This window comes from Carcharhinus amblyrhynchos, chromosome 8, assembly GCF_965287045.1.
Source record: "Carcharhinus amblyrhynchos chromosome 8, sCarAmb.v2.hapA, whole genome shotgun sequence".
Lineage (NCBI taxonomy): Eukaryota > Metazoa > Chordata > Chondrichthyes > Carcharhiniformes > Carcharhinidae > Carcharhinus > Carcharhinus amblyrhynchos.
In genome coordinates, this window is record NC_137331.1 from 38119085 (window position 1) to 38137807 (window position 18723).

An 18723-nucleotide genomic window follows, 5' to 3' on the forward strand; every position below is an offset into this window, starting at 1 on the left:
CCTTGGCTCTGTGAGGCAGCAGTGCTAACCACTGTGCCATTGTGCTCAGTGATGCTCCAGTGTAGCATCTTGGTACATTCTACTGTGTTAACGGTGCTATTTAAAGGCCAATTGCTGTTGATTTTATTTCCCGGTCTACATCTGAATTGCCTTGGAATGATGAGAAGTGCTACCTACAGCAATTATTCTGCCACGTTTATTATTCTGAGGCAGTTGAGCCCACTAGAACGTATCTGAAACATTATCACCACAACTGAGCTGTTGAACCCCCCCCCCCACCCCCCAACCGGAGAAACGGCTGCCTCCTTGCTTCCCCTGTGACCTAGTTTCACAGGAGTGGACAAAAGAGCAGTCTGAACTTGAAACAAGTGGAATAATTTTTGGTGGTGCCGATCCACTAAGATTTATTGCACTTGACACAGCAGTGTTGTGTCCTAACAGAATGATGAAAGACCTTTATGGTGTTAAATTCCATTGGCAGCTACCATTTTCTCAACATATATTAGTTTAATCGATTTTTGTCGCTCACTGTAAAAGCCAAGACCCTAAACAGTTGGACGGTAAAGATAAAGAGCTCCTCCTATGTTATTTATCGATGTAACCGCATATGTGAAGGGGTAATTTATTTATATCCATCCATAATAGATTGGGAAAAATGTAGATGTTTATTTTCCAGTAATCAATCTATACACATTTGTTTCACTCAATCTGGTGGCATATTTGACAAACTTTGTTTTAAACCATCGGAGAGCGCAATGGAACCTGCCGGGTGGCATGGTGGCACACTTGTTAGCACTGCTGCCTCACAGTGCCAGGAACCTGGGTTTGATACCGGTCTTGGATCACTGTCTGTGTGGAGTCTGCACATTCTTCCCTTGTCTGTATGAGTTTCCTCCAGTTTCCACCCACAGTCTGAAAGATGTGCTGGTTCGGTGAGTCTTCAACTGCAGAGCAAACAAAAAATAAGTACCCTAAACTCAGTCTTCCAGTCGCATCTCTGCTAAACCGATCACTGTACTGAGTTTTTTTTATCGACTATTCAGTTTGCTACTGTCCTAACAGCTTTTTTAAAAATCAGAGAGCTTAAAATTCCTGTCCTCTCTCTCTCTGACTCACACTGAACTAGATCATAGAATCCCTATAGTGCAGAAGGAGGTCATTCAGCCCATCAAGCCTGCACTGATAACAATCCCACCCAGGCCCTATCCCTGTAATCCTGCTAATTCCCCTGACATGAAGAGGCAATTTAGCATGAGCAGTCCACCTAACATGGAAACCCACGCTAACCTGAGTCCCTGGTGCTGCAAGACAGTAGTGCTAACTTCTGTGCCAAAGTGCCACTGTGCTGCTCTCAGCTTTGGCCACTTCTGGCCATGCAATGGAAAAGGGCAGCCTGTCTCTCTTGAGTTCCCTTCAACCACATTCCAATGCCTTTGTCTTCAAGACAATGTCCTCTTCATTTTACTTTTAGTTCACCCCATGGAGACCACCACTCATGCCCATGCAGGCTTGCAAAGAAGATTAAAGTAAAAGTAAAAGTTAAAGTTTATTTATTAGTCACAAATAGGCTTACATTAACACTGCAATGAGGTTACTGTGAAAATCCCCTAGTCACCACCCGCTGGTGCCTGTTCGGGTACACTGAGGGAGAATTTAGCATGGCCAATCCACCTAACAAGCACATCTTTTGGACTATGGAAGGAAACTGGAGCATCTGGAGGAAACCCATGCTGACATAGGGAGAATGTGCAAACTCCACACAACGCCAGGTTAAAATTCAACTGGTATATTTGGTAGCATGATCTTTCGGAGCTCTGCCCCTTCCTCAGGTGAGTGGAGAGATGGATGCACATACAGAGCATATATAGACACAAACTCAGTTACAGGACAATGGTTGGAGTCTTAACAGGTAATCAAGTCTTTACTTGTGCAGACAATGCAAGTTGAGAGAGGATTAAGTACAGATTAAAGAGATGTGAATTGACTCATGCCGGGACAGTTAGTGAGATTTTGCAAGTCCAGGCAAGTAGTGGGTGTTACAGATAGTGTGACATGAACCCAAGATCCCGGTTGAGGCCGTGCTCATGTGTACGGAACTCGGCTGTCAGTTTGGCGATTCTGCATTGTGTGTTGTGAAGGCTGCTTTAGAGAATGCTTACCCGATGATCAGAGGCTGAATGCCTTGAAAGCTGAAGGGAACACTCCTGCCTGATGATTTTCAAGTGGTGTCGATTCATCCGTTCGCATAGCATCTGCATGTTCTCGCCAACATACCATGCCTCAGGACATCCTTTCCTGCAGCGTGTGAGATAGACAACATTGGCCAAGTCGCAAGAGTATGTACCATGTACCTGGTGGATGGTGTTCTCACGTGAGATGATGGCATCCATGTCGATGATCCAGCACGTCTTGTAGAGGTTGCTATGGCGGGGTTGTGTGGTGTTGTGGTTGCTGTTCTCCTGAAGGCTGGGTAGGTTTGCTGCGGACAATGGTCTGTTTGAGGTTGCGCAGTTGTTTGAAGGCAAGTAGTGGGGTGTAACCTGTAACCCCCACATCTTGCCTGGACTTGCAAAATCTTACTAACTGTCCTGGCTTGAGACAATTCACACCGCTTTAACCTGGGCTTGACCCTTTCTCCACTCACATTGCCTACATCTGTAAAGACTTGATAGCCTGTTAAGACTTGCGTTCCATCTATTATCTTGTAATTGAGTCTGTGTCTATATATACCCTGTTTGTGAACCCAACTCTTCACTCACCCAATGAAGGGGCAGTGCTCCAAAAAAAAGCTTGTGCTACCAAATAAACCTGTTGGACTTTGGTGTTGTGAGACTTCTTACTGTGCTTACCTGAGTCCAACACTGGCATCTCCACATCAAACTCCACACAAACAGTGACCAAAGCTGGGAATTGAACGCGGTAGCACTGTGATTAATGAGTGGTCTAACCAAAATTAAAATTAGATCCAGAATGGGGCATTGTGCTTGTGTGTAGGCCCAATTGGGAAATCAAATGAATGAAATGTGTTAATATTATCAATCATATTATGAAGGGAAGTGTCTGAGTATTTAGAAATGCTGAAACAATTCGAGGTAAGGTTGCCAAATGTGATGAAATGCATGACTGAAATCCATGACTTGCCCCCATAGTTGGCCAAGACACCCATCTACGTGGCACACCTCCTTCCCATGTCAATTGAAAAGCAAAGTGGCTCATTATCCAATTGGAAGATGCTTGACTACAGCCAATGTTCTTGTATCTAGTAAAGTGCTCAAGAAATTCCCAAACCATGCACCACTTCCCCCCCATCTGTGTTTGTTTGAATGTCTGGATATTTTTCTCCAGGGTCACACACAGCAGTGTGGTGGAGACTGATCTTCAATTCTTGGAGGCTTCAGATCAAACCTAGAGAGTTGGCAACCCAAGCTCAAAGGGCATGGCTAATCACCTTAGCAACAAGTTCCAACAGGGTATGCTGAGCCAGAATGTATTTAAACCTTGGCAATGTTGCTATTGCAGTAACAGAAGAGATGGTTGCAACTGCCCTGAAGATCAGATGATTTGCAAAGTCCAAAGAAGATTTTGAAGGCAAAAACAGAAGGGCTGGACACTTGGATTGGTCACTGGAGGGAAGAAAGGTTTGAGAAAGAATTACTTAATTGCCAGCAAATTCTACTCTTGTGTACCTTGAGGCCCTCTGGGTGGAGGTAGACCTGGGACAGGTCACAGCAAACGTTTGCTTCAAATGCCCTTATGTTGGTGTGTCCAGTGAGCATTCCAATTCTCTTCCCACACCCCAGTGAACATTACCATGGCAAGTGAAGAGACAGATCAGGGATAAACAACCCTTTCACATCCAAGGCTTGCCAAATCTAGCCGGACGTATTTCTGATGTAACCTGCCAACTCCAGCCTGGCCCAATCAATCAATGGGCCTTTTTTTTCCATATTGTGAAAACTAATAAAGGAAAATGTTCAGTGAAAGAAAGCACATTAATTATGTTTTTCTTATTGCCCATTCCTTGTGATAGTTTTCAAGGGATTATTTGTTAGCTACTGGAGACTCCAGGACAATGCAGAAGGTGGGCAAGTGGCACAGTGGTTAGCACTGCTGCCTCACAGTGCCAAGGACCCGGGTTCATTCCCAGCTTGTGTCACTGTCTGTGTGGAGTTTGCACATTCTCCCCGTGTCTGCGTGGGCTTCCTCCAGGGGCTCCGGTTTCCTTCCATGGTCTAAAGAAGTGTGGATTAGTTAGATTGGCCATGCTAAATTGCCCCCTCATGCCAGCAGGATTGGCAGGGTAAATATATTGGGTTACAGGGATAGGGTCTGGGTTGGAATTGTTGTTGGTGAAGGCTCAATGGGCTGAATGGCCTCCTTCTGCACTGTAAGGATTCTCTTCAGAATGGTGTACACGTATCCTGTATTTCTAATTCAATGGTACATCTTAGTTCTCCAGCCTATTTAATCACTTTAGCTAGCCCAGGCTTCGGCCACTTCAACATAAGTAGGCCAAGGCCTACGTGTGGCATACGAAAACTAAAATGATCTGAAATTTAAAAAACAGTCAGCCATGAGGGTTTTGAATAATGGATACTCGACCTCTCCCGTGTTTGCAAGATGGCCAACACCAATTTCTAGAAATGCACCATAGAAAGCATCCTTTCCAGATGTATCATAGTTTGAATGGCTCCCACTCTGTCCAACACTACAAAAAACTACAAAGGGTCAAGAACGGAGCCTGGTCCTTCATGCAAACTAGCCTCCCATCCATTGACTCTGTCTACGCTTCATGCTGCCTCAGGAAAGCAGCCAGCATAATCAAGGACCCCATCCACATCAGACGGGCGGCATGGTGCTGCAGTGCTGCAGCAGGACATAGGCAAAGAGAAGGGGAAAAGGAACGTAGTAGTGATTGGGGATAGTGGGGTGAAGGGTATTGACACTGTCCTTTGTCACAATGACAAAGTGCACAGAAGGGTGTGTTGTCTGCCTGGTGCTCGGGTACAGGATGTCGCAGCTGGGCTGCAGAGGAATCTGGAGTGGGAGGGTGAGAATCCGGTCGTTGTGGTACATGTGGGTGCCGGCGACGTAAGCAAAATGCAGACTGAGGATCTGGGGAGGGAGTATGAAAAGCTGGGAATGGAATTAAAAAGTAGAACCGACAAGGTGGTTATCTCTGGGCTACTGCCTGAACCGTGTGCAGACGGGCGTAGGGTTGACAGGATTAAGGAAGTGAATGGGTGGCTCAGGGATTGGTGTGGGAGGAATGGGTTTGAATTTATGGGGCATTGGCACCAGTATTGGGGTAGGTGGGACCTGTTCGGGCAGGATGGGGTTGGTCTGAACCGTGCTGGGACCAGAGTGCTGGCGAATCGAGTAAAGAGGACTGTAGACAGGGCTTTAAACTAATTAGGGGGGGGAGGGTGCGAGGGTAGGTGATGTTATGAGGTCTAAAGTTAAGGAGAGGGTACAGGTAAGGGAAGAGGCCGAGGATGTCCCAATAATAGAGGGAGTAAGGGGCGTGAGTATAGTTGGTGGCGTTGCGGCAAATAGGGTCCAGGTGAAGGCTGGGATGAAAGCGTTTTATCTGAATGCACGAAGCATTCGGAATAAAGTGGATGAGCTGGTGGCGCAGATCGACACAAATGGATACGATCTGGTGGCCATTACAGAGACGTGGCTGCAGGGTGACAGGGACTGGGAGCTGAATGTACAGGGCTATCAAGTGTTTAGGAAAGATAGGCAGGAGGGAAAAGGGGGGGGGCGTAGCTCTGCTGATTAAGGATAGCATCACGGTGGTAGCAAGGGATGATATTGGAGCCAAGGAGCAGAGGGTGGAATCGTTGTGGGTGGAGATTAGGAACAGCAAAGGGAGGAAGACGCTGGTGGGTGTCGTCTATAGGCCCCCGAATAATGATCTGGAGGTGGGGCGGGCTGTTAACGCGCAAATAAGTGCGGCGTGCAGGAATGGAACGGCCGTAGTTATGGGGGATTTCAATCTGCATATTGATTGGTCGACCCATGTTGGACGCGGGGGGCTCGAGGAAGAGTTCTTGGAATGCTGCCGGGATAGTTTCCTCGAACAGTGTGTGTTGGAGCCAACGAGGGAGCGAGCTATCTTGGATCTGGTGCTATGTAAAGAGGCGGGTAGAATTAGGGACCTTGTGGTGAAGGATCCTCTTGGGGAGAGTGATCATTGTATGGTGGAGTTTCTGGTGCAGATGGAGGAGGAGAAAGTGGGTTCCCGGACACGCGTCCTTTGTTTGAATAGAGGGGAGTACGGTAGGATGAGAGAAGAATTGGCGAATGTGGACTGGGGGAGCGCGTTAGAGGGAGGGTCTGTTGAGGAGCAGTGGAGGATCTTTAAGGAGATCTTTCTTGGTGCTCAGCGGAAATTTATTCCGATGGTCAAAATGGACCGTAGGAGGAGAGGTAATAAGCCGTGGATAACGAAGGAGGTGAAGGAAAGTGTCAAACTAAAAGCGGAGGAATTTAGAGTAGCTAAGAGTAGTGGGCGAGAAGAGGATTGGGAGAGGTTTAAATATCAACAAAGATTGACAAAGAAGTTGATAAAGAAGGGTAGGAGAAACTATGAAGCTGGGCTAGCGCTTAATATAAAAAAGGATAGCAAGAGTTTTTATAAATATATAAAAAGGAAGAGGCTGGCTAGGGTGAACGTTGGTCCTTTAGAGGATGAGAAAGGGGACCTAGTGGTAGGGGATGGGGATATGGCTAAGGTATTGAATAACTTTTTTGTTTCTGTCTTCACGGAGGAGGACGTGAATAATTTGCTGGGTGTTAGCGATGGAAAGGTGGTAGGACTGGAGGGTCTTAATGACATTACTGTTACTAGAGAGGCGGTGCTAGACAGACTGGAGGGGCTGATTGTGGACAAGTCCCCAGGACCGGATGGAATGCATCCGAGGGTTCTGAAAGAAATGGCGGAGGTGATAGTGGATGCCTTGGTGGTTATTTTCCAAACGTCGCTGGATTCCGGGGAAGTGCCGGATGATTGGAAAACGGCTAATGTTACGCCGTTGTTTAAGAAGGGTGCCAGGCAAAAGGCGGGGAATTATAGGCCGGTTAGTTTAACGTCTGTGGTAGGTAAAATGTTAGAATCTGTCATTAAGGAGGAAATTGCGAGGCATCTTGAAGGGAATTGCTTGATAGAGCAGACGCAGCACGGTTTCATTAAAGGGAAGTCGTGTCTGACATATTTACTGGAGTTCTATGAGGATGTGTCTAGGGCGGTGGATAGAGGAGAGCCGGTGGATGTGGTCTTTCTAGATTTTCAGAAGGTGTTTGACAAAATGCCTCACAAGAGGTTATTGCAGAAGGTCGAGGGACATGGAGTTGGGGGTAGGGTGTTAGCGTGGATAGAGGATTGGTTGTCAAATAGGAGGCAGAGAGTGGGGGTCAACGGGTGCTATTCGGATTGGCGGATGGTGACAAGTGGAGTGCCCCAGGGGTCGGTGCTGGGGCCTCAGCTTTTTACCACTTATATAGATGATCTGGAGGAGGGAACCGAGTGTAGAGTGTCGAAATTTGCTGATGACACCAAGATTGGGGGAACGGCAAATTGTGCGGAGGGTGTGGAGAGTCTACAGAAGGATCTAGATAGGCTGGGCGAATGGGCCAGGAAATGGCAAATGGAATTTAATGTTGGCAAGTGTGAGGTGGTCCACTTTGGTAGGAAGAATGGTAGGAAGGACTATTACTTACGGGGCGAAAAACTGCAGCAGGCGACGGTGCAGAGGGACCTCGGGGTCCTTGTGCATGAGTCGCAAAAACCCAGCTTGCAGGTGCAGCAGGTAGTCAGGAAGGCGAATGGGATGCTGGCCTTCATAGCGAAGGGGATTGAATATAAAAGTAGGGAGGTCTTGCTGCAGCTGTATAGGGCATTGGTGAGGCCGCAGCTGGAGTACTGTGTGCAGGTTTGGGCGCCGCACCTGCGCAAAGATATTTTGGCCTTGGAGGGAGTGCAGAGGAGGTTTACTAGGCTGATACCGGAGTTGAGGGGGTTGAGCTATGAGGAGAGGCTGAATAAACTGGGCTTGTACTCGTTAGAGTTTAGAAGAATGAGGGGAGATCTCATTGAGACGTATAAGATGATGAATGGGATGGATAGGATAGAGGTGGAAAGACTCTTCCCGCTCAAAAAAGACAGTAGGACTAGGGGGCACAGACTCAAGATAAAAGGGGGGCGGTTTAGAACGGAGTTGAGGAGGAACTTCTTCACTCAAAGGGTGGTGAATCTCTGGAATTCTCTGCCCGTTGAAGTGGCGGAGGCTGCCTCGCTAAATATTTTTAAGACGCGGGTTGATGGGTTTTTGATAGGAGAGGGGATTAAGGGTTATGGGGAGAGGGAGGGAAAGTGGAACTGAGCAGCGACAGATCAGCCATGATCTTATTGAATGGCGGGGCAGGCTCGAAGGGCTGGATGGCCTACTCCTGCTCCTATTTCTTATGTTCTTATGTTCTTATGGTGGCACAGTGGTTAGCATTGCTGCCTCACAGCGTCTGGGATCTGGGTTGAATTCCCAGCTTGGGTCACTATCTGTGTGGAGTTTGAACATTCTCTCCGTGTCTGTGTGGGTTTCTCCTGGTGCTCCGGTTTCCTTCCACAGTCCAAAAGATGTGCTGGTTAAGTGCATTGGCCAAGCTAAATTCTTCCTCACTACACTCAAACAGGTGAAGGAGTTTGGCAATTAGGGGGTTTTCACAGTAAGTTCATTGCAGTGTTAATATAAGCCTACTAATAAATTAACTTTAACTGATATACTCTCTTCCACCTTATTCCATTGGGGAAAAGATACAAAAGTCTGAGACCACGTACCAACCGACTCAAGAACAGCTTGTACCCTGCTGCCATCAGATTTTTGAATGAACCTACCTCGCATTAAGTTGATCTTTCTCTATACCCTAGCCATGACTGTAAGAGCCCATTCTGCACCATTCTCCTTTCATTCTCACCTACTTACCCTCTGAATGGTATGCTTTGTCTGTATAGCGCACAAGAAACAGTACTGTTAAAACTAAAAGTTTATTAGTTACAAGTATGCTTAAATTGATACTGCATTGAAGCTACTGTGAAAATTACCACACTCCGGAGCCTGTTCGGGTACACTGAGGCAGAATTTAACATGGCCAATGTGCCTAACCAGCACGTCTTTTAGACTGTGGGGGGAAACTGGAGCATCTGGAGGAAAACCACATAGACACAGGGAGAACGTGCAAACTCCACACAGACAGTGACCTAAGTCAGGAATCGAACGCGGGTTCCTAGTGCTGTGAGGCAGCAGTGCTAACCACTGTGCCACCCTACATGTGACAATAATAAATCAAATCAAATCAAGGCACCTTAGATCTTATAGTCTTTTTAAGAAAAATATCATTCTGATAAATATGTTTTTCTCTTTGTTTCTATTTTTACTGGTAATGCTCTGAACTTAATGGTGAATCCTGATGCGGTGATTAGTGGAACTGACTGGGAGGAATAATTACTGAGGCTGACAACTGGAGTTGTTTATTGTGCAACATTGACGCTGTGGCTTGAACTGTGCACGATGATTCAGCTCCCTCACATTGTGAGGCTCGACGGGGATGGAAGTGGGGCGAGATGCGAAGTGGGTTGACAATTCACTGTCATCGCATTTCGCTCTGTCACCAATGCCCGAGACCTAACTTGCTGACTCCTCCGACTGCGTTCCTCCGAAACCTTCACCATTTCAACAGACCAATGTTGTAAAAACAAAACAGATTGAACCAGAGGGCAAGGAAAAGCAAAACGAACTTGAAGTCAAGCATTGGCATCCAAAAATTTAAGTGGGGTCTTACCCAGTGTGAATCCGTTGCTAAAACAAGTAGATTAATAATACTTCATTTTAAGGGCAAACAAACAAGTGTTTACCAACAATATAATTAAAATGCAGTTAAACTATCTATTAATATGCTTGGAACGTGGTATTATAAACAATAACAGCATAACATCTGACAGCTATGAGACATCAGTGTGATAATAACACTGTTAACGTATTTCCAGTCAGCTTGAAGAGGTTTGTAACATATTAATAGCAGTAATAAAATAACGCAAGGGTGGTTACAGGATAGTAAGTGCTTGTTCAGAAGTGATTATATGCTTGTTTATGTCAATTTAAATAACTGGATACCTTGCAAGTTAAATGTAAAATGCATACGACCTTTATTTAAATATTTCAATGAGGCTGTATAATAATTCTGGTACATGCCATGGATGTAAAGAGAGGAGCCTTGAACAATAAGCCACAATGTTGGCATGGAATGACCCACCAAATTGAACCATTGGTGCCCATTTTGTAACTATCATAGAATTCCTATAGTGTAGAAGGAGGCCATTCAATCCATCAAGTCTGCGCCAACTCTCTTACAGAGTACCTTACCCTGGACCCCTCCCCAGCCCTATCCTCATAACACCACACATTTACCATGGCTAATGCTATCTAATCTACACATCTTTGGACACTATGGGGCAATGTGGGCATGGCCAATCCACCTGATCTACACATCTTTGGTCTATGAAAGGAAACTGGAGCACCCGGAGGAAACACACGCAGATATGGGAAAAATGTGCAGACTGCACACAGACACTCACCCAAGGCTAGAATAAAATTCAGGTCCCTAGAGCTGTGAAGTAATAGTGCTAACCACTGTGCCATTCTGCCACCCCATGTGTGCCAACTATAAAATAGATGTAGCTTGATCGAATTTCAAAACCCCAGTTTCTATTAGAATCATGGAATCATAGAAACCCTATAATGCAGAAAGAGGCCATCGAGCCCATCGAGTCTGCATCGACCACAATTCCACCCAGGCCCTACCCCCATATTCCACTAATCCCTCTAATCTACGCACCTCAGGACATTAAGGGGTAATTTTAGTATGGTCAATCAACTTAACTCACACATCTTTGGACTGTGGGAGGAAACCGGAACAACCGGAGGAAACTCATGCAGACACGAGGAGAATGTGCAAACTCTACACGGACAGTGACCCAAGCTGCTAATCGAACCCAGGTCCCTGGAGCTGTGAAGCAGCAGTGCTAAACACTGTGCTGCTGTGCCGCTATTACTCTAACTGATGCACAAATACAAGTACATCTTTTTGAGAAAATTTCTTTCTATTATCTATTTAAAAAATTGCTCCCAAATAATTTAAATTATGGCTTCAGAATGGGATGGTGTCAAGTATCAATATGGGAAACTTGGGTGTAAATGTACAGGAGATGCTAAATGCCATCAGAGCAAAGCCAGGGGTAAAAGAGGCCAATTTGTGAAGCAGAGACAAAGTTCGGGAGTTTAGCTGCATGCTTGCCATGGGCGCCAACAATGGCATGGGTGCAAAATGCCATGAGAGGCAAAAGATGACAACCTCACCAGCAATATATTGTTTTTAGATTATCATGAAAACACTTCCTCCCCCACCCCACCAGTGATGTAACGAGGGTTACCGCTCAGAAAGGTCTGGAACCTCATTCAACTAAATTATAATATGAAAAGACTTTCCCATCATCTTGTTCCTCATACACTGGGAGTAAACCCCACCCCATCCCCCTTTGCCGACATGATGTCACATTGGTGGGGTTTACAATAGGCTTTTAAAAACAGGAACTGAACAAGGGCAATCTGTTGGGGGCACACAGATAAGCACAGCCCAAGGGGAGAGCAATATGCAAGAAGTGGGAGATTGGGGAGGGGGTTGTCCTTGGGGTCCTTAGGGAGCTCCATTATGGAGGTGCCCCTTGTGTGTGGGGGAGAGGGGGTGGCATAGGAGATATCCATATTGGAGGAGAGGCAGGGGGAGGGTTGGACAGACCAAAACTAAGGGCCGTGTCTATGAATAAGATAGTTCATTACTAAATTTAACAGGAAAACCAGGGAAATCTTTACACAGAGTGGTTAGAATGTTCTACATGGAATTCTCGAGGCAAAGATCATATTTGTATTCAGGGAGAACCTGGTTAAGTACGAAGAGAGAAAGGAACCAGGAAGATACGTAGACAGGTTGAGAAGAAGGTGGATGAAAGGGACTGGGGGGAGTGTGAGGAGGTTTGCGTGGGTTATCAGTGCTGTCATGGGCCTGCGCCAGGGACTCAGATTTGATTCCTAGCTTGGGTCACAATCTGTGGAGAGTCTGCATGTTCTCCTTGTGTATACATGGGTTTCCTCTGGGTACTCTGGTTTCCTCCCACAGTTCCAAAGACGTGCTGGTTAGGTGCATTGACCATGTTAAATTCTCCCTCAGTGTACCCAAACAGGTGCCAGAGTGTGGCGACTAGGGGATTTTCACAGTAACTTCATTGCAATGCTAATGTAAGCCTACTGTGACACTAATACATGAACTGTTTAAACTTCAGTAGGTCTGAATGGCCAGTTCCTGCACTGTAAATTCTATGAGGGCAAAACTGAGTTAGTTCTGGACATGGTGTAGAATGGTGCCAAAGGCACATGCCAATGAGAGGCTAAACTGAACTTGTACCAGTCTGAGGCATTTCAAACAATCCTGAAGTACTCTTAATCCGTCAAGGAAATGAAGACGACCTTCTTATTCCCTGACATAAATGGGACAAATTCCACGTCTAACAGACACAACACAGCCAAGAAGCTTATAATGTGTGATCCAGTTTGACAGGAAAGTGGAGAGGAGCTGGAGAGTAATTTGGGGAATGGCAGAGTGCACTAGTTTAGTTTATCCACAGGTGAAATCTTTCAATATTTGACATTTGGCTGCAAAGTGACTTATGGTCATTGTACCATGTGCTGATACCACAATGCTGAACACAATTAACAATGTGTAATTTGTATAGAACCTCCTGTGTTTGGTGATGGGTTGTCATAAGTAAACAGCTTTAGTTGCATTGCATTCAACTCTTTCCCGCTTGACTCTACTTATTTCTGTTAGTCTCCTGAGAGCAGGAGAAAGCCAAGTCTTGAGAAAATGATTGAGGACTTGATAACTTCAACAACTTGAATTTATGTAATGCTTTTAATGTTGTAAAGAGGTCCTTGGGTGCTTCACAGGAATGCTATTAAATGACATTTGACACTGAACTACATAAAAACATACTATGACAGTTGACCAAGAACTTGGAGAAGGAGGTAGGTTTTAAGGAGCATCTTAAAGGTGAAGGAGAGAGGGGAGAGGTTTAGGGAGGGAGTTCCAGAGTCTGGATAACTGAATGTACAATGTTTCAATGATGGATCCATTATGGCCCATCACCTGGTGATACTGCCAAGTACAGAAGAGCTACCAGATCATAGGTCTTGTGTCCCTCCAGCCCTCGATCCCAGAGAAAGACCCTCTGCTGTCTTGTGAAGTGGCTAACGGGCAGGGGTCTTGCTTATTCTCCATCTGGTGCAATCCTGTCGCCTCCATGGGATTTGGCCTCAGTTTCACTTTCAGTTCAGGGCCATGTTGAAAAATGAAACAAGGTTTGAGACCAGGGTTTCCCCATCCAGCAAAACACTCCACAAGCCAGCTGTGCAGCTGGAGGACTGCAGAGAAGAGCAGGTCTTCAGTGCAGGAATGGGTCAAATGACCATATCTGTGCCACTAGGGTAGGCAGACCTTCTAATCTGGTTGATGTTCACAGAATCATAAAATCCCCAAGGTGCAGAAGGAGGCCATTTGGCCCATCAGGCCTGTAGCGACAACAATCCCATGCAGGCCCCATCCCCATAACCCACATATTTATTGTACTCGTCCTCCTGACATGAAGTGGCAATTCAGCATGGCCAACCCCCCCTAGCCTACACATCTTGGGACACTAAGGGGCAATTGAATATGGCCAATCCCCCAATTTACAAATCTTGACACTAAAGGGCAATTGAACATGGCTAATCTCCCTAACCTACACATCTTGGGACACTAAGGGGCAATTGAGCAAGGCCAATTCACCTAACCTACACATATTTGGACTGTGGGAGGAAACTGGAGCACCTGGAGAAAACCCACGCAGACACGGGGAGAATGTGCAAACTCCACGCAGACAGTGACCCAAGGCTGGAATTGAACCCAAGTCTCTGATGCTGTGAGGCAGCAGTACGAACAACAAGCAGTGTGAACAACAATGTCACTGCGCTGCTCACATCTTGCCCAATAGGTGGTGGATTTATATTCTTGGGACCTGGAAAAGCACAATTATCACCATCATTCACTGACATATCCACAAGGATGATTCAGACTCTCCTCCTTTCACTATTTCTCCTTCACCTTCTCAATCTCCTACTTATAATCATTTCTCTGAACTTTAACTTTCCCTCTGTCTCCCCCAACCCAACCAGCTAAAAGTTTCTATCTAAGCTTGGCATCGTCGAGTCACAACTTCCCGAATGACCTTCCTTCCTGTTGTTTACTCTTTTTAACCTTGGCGACTTCTATCACGAGGGACCTTCTTGCAAAGCTGCAGTCACTCTCCTGTCTGTTCAGTTTAGGCTTTTGTGCTCACATCCCCCTTGGTTCAGTTTTGCCCATCAATGTGAACTTTTCCCTAGTGAGCATCTGTTCAAACCCCCGTCAATCTTCAGCTGTGGGTTTTCAGATCTGCCATTGCTACTGGTTCCAATACGATCTTGTTATTGTACATAAAATACTCCGAAACAAATCCACATTGTCACAAGAATAGAACAAGAAGATTCTGGCAGATGAACAGATATGTCCTTCCCAACAATATTTTAATGGAATAATATCAGTGCGGAACACTACATAAAATGTCATTTCAATTACAGCTCTGATATTCTGATTAAACAGAGTTTAGAATAATAATCTTCCTAAATCCCTTCATTTTTAGCCCCAGCTGACTTAGACCTCGGAATTCAATGAGGCTTGAAAACAAGAGTGGGAATCTTGATGTGTGATAAACCCATTCCATTGGGCTGCACACGGGCACAGTGGTTAGCACTGCTGCCTTACAGTGCCAGGGACTGAGGTTCAATTCCCAGCTTGGGTCACTGTCTGTGAGGAATCTGCATGTTCTCTCAGTGTCTGCGTAGGTTTTCTTCGGGTGCTCTGGTTTCCTCCCACAGTCTGAAAGACGTGCTGGTTAAGTGCATTGGCCATACTAAATTCTCCCTCAGTGTGCCCGAACAAGTGCTGGACTGTGGCGAAAAGGGATTTTCACAGTAACTTCATTGCAGAGTTAATATAAGCCTACTTGTGACAGTAATAAATAAACTTAAAACTTCTGATGCAGGCAGCATGCAAACTTTGCACAGGTGAACAGCTGCACCCCTGTGCATGTGGGCACAAGATCATGAAACGTTACGACCATTTAAAGCCAGCCTGCACCTCTTAAATGGGAGGTTTAATCTGACCAGGATAGCTGCTGGAAATGTTTGTAGAAAAGTGTGTCAGCATCCACAATGCTGAGTTATGGCACAACATGAGAAAATCTTAGTCGCTGGGAGTGTGGAGAAGAAGAGCTCTCATCTCTCCACAGGTGGTCAGGAGTTCTTGCTGCCAAGCACTTGAAAAACAATACAAATAGACCTCAATGGAAAACCAGTGCTGAAAGTCTAACGCCGACCTGCAAAAAGTTCAATGACCTCACTCGAGTAGCCATGACCGCTTCCATCCAGAAGGACAAAGGCAGCAGATACATGGCAACACCACCACCTGCAAGTTTCAAGTCACTCACCATCCTGACTTGGAAATATATCAGCGTTCCTTTGCAGTCGCTGGGTCAAAATCCTGGAACTCCCTCCCTAATGGCATTATGGATCAACCCACAGCACGTGGACTGCAGTGCTTCAGGAAGGCAGCTCACTACCACCTTCTCAAGGGTGACTACGATTGGGCAATAAATGCTGACCAGCCAGTGACACCCATGTCCCATGAATGAATAAAAAATTGTCAGCAAATGTATCTTTGTATTCCTGACCTCACCAACTGCCCCACTAGTCTCACATTGTTTCACACATTACACTTCTAGACTTATGCACTGTTTACTGCATCATCCCTCCCTCATTTACCTACCAAACAGTCTCTACAAATCATTATTCATCCCTCTCATTCTGAGCTTCACAACATCCTCACAATCAGAGCGCTACAACAAACCTCCACACTCACATTTGGTTCTCATTCATTCATGGCATTGTTGCTGAGGTGGTGCAGTTCGAAACTGGGCCTTCGAGGTCTAAAGCTGCTCAATTTCATTATGCTAGACATATGCAGAGTCTGCCAGTGAACTCTTCGGCCAGCCAAGGCTGCAACCACTGGAGTAGCACTTACCTAATCGAATGCTGGATCATTCTCGATGGGTTGAATGACCTGATCCTTCTCCGAATATGTCCATCCTGTCCAGCATGGAACTGATGGCGAATTTCATGAGAGCACTAGTGGACTCACTATAAATCTGCACCTGAAGGCAAATGCCTCAAATTCATTAGCCAGGGGTGAAAGATGTCTGACACACTGTTCCTTATTGGTGCTGAGGCCTGACCTTGCACCCTGAAGATACTTGCTGCTTGATGCCTCCTCCTGATGGCCCTCCTCCCCCTCCTCTTCCTCCCTCTTAGGGAAGGTTGTCCTTTTCTTTGTTCATTATCCCTGTCATGCTTCAGGCCAAGGTGGGGATGGATACAAACGCAAGTCTGGCAGCAAGTGGTCTGAACAAAATCCTTGTACTCAAAGCTGGTGCCTTCCCACACATACCACACCATATTCGACAGACTTCAACAACACAACTAAAGATGTGTCACTTCGGTGGATTAGCCATGCTCAATAGTCCCTTAGTGTCAGGGGGACTAGCTAGGGTAAATGCATAGGGTTATGGGTTTAGGACCTGGGTGGGATTGTGGTCAGTGCAGACTTGATGGACTGAATGGCCTTCTTCTGCACTGTATGAATCTACAACTTTATGACTATAACCACTAGACATTTTCACCATCTCAGCAACAGCCAGTTGAAATTCATCATCAACAACTCACCTGAAAGTTGTTGCTGAATTCTTCCAATGGTGTTGGTTGGGAGTCCTTCCTGCTGTTGAATGTGTGCTCATATAGGCAAGGTTAAAGCACAGCAGGATGGTCATGTCTTAAATGGGGACCACTGGTATTAAATCAGCGATACTCACTGACTGAAGTCACAATCTGCCAACACTATTAACTAATGAAGCATGCGCCATTTGTCCATTCTGTGCCTTCAATCTCTTGCAAGTATCAACGCAGGTTAAGCAACTTCTTCGTTCATTGCCTAATGTCAAGCGGGGTTCAGCTCACTTGGTAGCAGCTCTGTTTCTGAGTTTACAAAGCTGTTGGTTCAAATCCCACTCAAGAAACTTGACTTTAAAAACTTGGATTGGTGCTTGAGTGAGGGAGTGCTGCACTATTGGCACTGGAGCAGTGAGGGAGTGTTGCACTATTGGCATTGGAGCTGTGAGGGAGTGCTGCACTACTGGCATTGGAGCAGTGAGGGAATGCTGCACTACTGGCATTGGAGCAGTGAGGGAATGCTGCACTACTGGCATTGGAGCAGTGAGGGAATGCTGCACTATTGGCATTGGAGCAGTGAGGGAGTGCTGCACTACTGGCATTGGAGCAGTGAGGGAATGCTGCACTACTGGCATTGGAGCAGTGAGGGAATGCTGCACTATTGGCATTGGAGCAGTGAGGGAATGCTGCACTACTGGCATTGGAGCAGTGAGGGAGTGCTGCACTACTGGCATTGGAGCAGTGAGGGAATGCTGCACTACTGGCATTGGAGCAGTGAGGGAGTGCTGCACTACTGGCATTGGAGCAGTGAGGGAATGCTGCACTACTGGCATTGGAGCAGTGAGGGAGTGCTGCACTATTGGCATTGGAGCAGTGAGGGAATGCTGCACTACTGGCACTGGAGCAGTGAGGGAGTGCTGCACTACTGGCATTGGAGCAGTGAGGGAGTGCTGCACTACTGGCATTGGAGCAGTGAGGGAGTGCTGCACTACTGGCATTGGAGCAGTGAGGGAATGCTGCACTACTGGCACTGGAGCAGTGAGGGAGTGCTGCACTACTGGCATTGGAGCAGTGAGGGAGTGCTGCACTACTGGCATTGGAGCAGTGAGGGAGTGCTGCACTACTGGCATTGGAGAAGTGAGGGAGTGCTGCACTACTGGCATTGGAGCAGTGAGGGAGTGCTGCACTACTGGCATTGGAGCAGTGAGGGAGTGCTGCACTACTGGCACTGGAGCAGTGAGGGAGTGCTGCACTACTGGCATTGGAGCAGTGAGGGAGTGCTGCACTACTGGCATTGGAGCAGTGAGGGAGTGCTGCACTACTGGCATTGGAGCAGTGAGGGAATGCTGCACTACTGGCATTGGAGCAGTGAGGGAGTGCTGCACTACTGGCATTGGAGCAGTGAGGGAATGCTGCACTACTGGCATTGGAGCAGTGAGGGAATGCTAAACAGTTGGCATTGGTGTAGTGAGGGAGTGCTGTACTGTTGTCAGTGTTGTCTTTTGCATGTATTAAGATCAGGTCCCTAGGTGAGATTCCCCAAATTTATTAGTTAAGTGAAATCCCTCAATTTGTTACTATCCAGCTGGGAGAACCCAAAATTCTGATACTCCTGGTATGGAGGGGTGTACTGACTCCCTTTCTTCATCTAACCCCCTCTGCTGGACACAAGATTCATCTAAAAATCCTGTCCATAGATACCTTTCCCCAATCTGAGTTATGCATATACATTCATAGAATCCCTACAGTGCGGAAG

The 18723-nt window shown here is 46.4% G+C and overlaps 1 long non-coding RNA gene across 1 annotated transcript in view; it reads right to left on the reverse strand.

The window, feature by feature from the left end:
• Positions 1–646: 646 nt before the first annotated feature.
• The window catches only part of LOC145346967 (uncharacterized), a 30460-nt gene continuing 12383 nt past the window's right edge, over positions 647–18723 (reverse strand). Inside the window, exon 3 of the long non-coding RNA XR_013887746.1 lies at positions 647–944. This is a non-coding gene — a long non-coding RNA (uncharacterized LOC145346967). The remainder of the gene's footprint in view (positions 945–18723) is intronic.